The following is a 1,886-nucleotide window of genomic DNA, read 5'->3' as shown; positions in this document are numbered from 1 at the left end:
TTGACCTAGGCGGCCTCCAAACCTTCTGGGCAAGTGGTGGCTCTGCTCTCACCATCCCACCTGTGGTAACTCTACCACCACCTCCTTTCTCCCCCGGAGGCCGTTCAACTCCAGAATAGGTCTAAGACTGCCTCTACCCGAAGGGGTCACAAGGATTGCAGCAAAATCTGCCTACATAGATAAAGCTGAGACCTTTGTTTGCAACACACACACAAATTCCTAAAGGTTTTTGCTTCAAATCTGGTCCTGGGCCCTAAAGTTTAGTGCTCGAGGCCTGTCCTCTACCCCTTGAGCCTCAGCTCCATTTCTGCCTTTTATGGTAGTGAATGGGAGATGAGAGTCTCTCAGACTTTCCTGCCTCAGCAGTCTTGGGACCTCCATCCTCAGATCTCAGCCTCCTGACTACTCAGGATTAAAGGTGGGGCCAGCCACACCCTAGGCCTAAAGGATTCTGCCAGGACCCTGCCTCTCAGAAGGGCCAGGGGAAGTTGAGGGGTGGGCTCTTCCTGTCTTGCATATAAAGGAGAGCATCATGGCCTGGACCACATTCCCTTGGTCCAGGCTGCTGGAGGAAGGAGGTGAAAATCAAGCAGGAGCAGGACAGCAGATGGAGGCCCGGAACAGAACGTGGTGACCACCTTGGGCAGAACTCACAGCCAGCCATAGAGGTAAAGCCTCCCAGTGATAGGAGCAGTGGTGACAGCTGAGCATGGGTTTCAGCTTCTGTCAGTGGCATTTGGTGCGGATGGAGTCACCAAGGAGGGAAGCAGTTTTCTTCTTCGTGGCCGTTGTTGTTTGTCATTAGCCACACTGTCAAAGGAAACCAACTACCTCCCATTTTATCCCTGCCCAGCTTTCTACAATCAATTCCTTATTAGACACCCCTAAAACCACACTGCAGAAAGTAGTCTAAAATGGCCAACCACACGGTGAAGGATGCACAGAGTATCCATGGCACCAACCCTCAATATCTGGTGGAGAAGATCATCCGGACTCGAATCTACGAGTCCAAGTACTGGAAAGAAGAGTGCTTTGGGCTGACAGCTGAACTGGTAGTGGATAAAGCCATGCAGTTGAATTTTGTCGGTGGCGTCTATGGTGGAAACATAAAACCAACTCCCTTTCTGTGTTTAACCTTGAAGATGCTTCAGATTCAACCTGAGAAGGATATCATTGTTGAATTTATTAAAAATGAAGATTTCAAGTATGTCTGCATGCTGGGGGCACTTTACCTGAGGCTGACAGGCAGCGCAATTGATTGCTACAAGTATTTGGAGCCTTTGTACAATGACTATCGAAAAATCAAGAGCCAGAACCAAAATGGAGAATTTGAACTGGTGCATGTAGACGAGTTCATTGACGAGCTGCTGCACAGTGACCGAGTCTGTGATATTATTCTTCCCCGCCTACAGAAACGTCATGTGCTAGAGGAGGCTAAGCAACTGGAACCTCGAGCCAGTGCTCTAGAGGAAGACTTGGAGGATGTGGAAGAGGAGGACGAGAAGCTAGAAACAGTGCCATCACCTGATCACCGTCAGAGAAGTTATCGAGGCCTGCACGAGCCCCGGCCATCTCCACTGCACTACAGGAAGAGCAGGAGCCGGTCACCCATTAGGCAGAGAGGACCAGCCAAAAGGGGGCCCTCCCCCTGCCGAAAAAGGCATCTGAACTGGAGTCCAACACATCCCGGAAGAAGCAGGTCAGGAGGGAGAAGGCACAGATCCCGCTGCAAGTCTCCAGGTCGCCGGAGAGGGAATGAGTAATGGACTCAGTTTTGCTTTTAGTCCAAATGGGCTCCTGTGGGTATGAGGTTATCTGTTTAAAATGGAAAGATTAAGATCTACTCTCCAGGCAGCTGTAAGAATTTTAGTTTTCTCTTACAAAGT

At 50.0% G+C, this 1,886-nt stretch overlaps 1 pseudogene; it reads left to right on the top strand.

Annotated features, from left to right (window-relative positions):
• The first annotated feature begins 914 nt into the window (after positions 1 to 914).
• On the top strand, positions 915 to 1,763 carry LOC106002343 (annotated as a pseudogene).
• Positions 1,764 to 1,886: the final 123 nt, after the last annotated feature.

Source organism: Dipodomys ordii, unplaced genomic scaffold (genome assembly GCF_000151885.1).
Source record: "Dipodomys ordii isolate 6190 unplaced genomic scaffold, Dord_2.0 Scaffold7920, whole genome shotgun sequence".
NCBI lineage: Eukaryota > Metazoa > Chordata > Mammalia > Rodentia > Heteromyidae > Dipodomys > Dipodomys ordii.
This window is presented reverse-complemented; position numbering and strand designations above follow the sequence as displayed.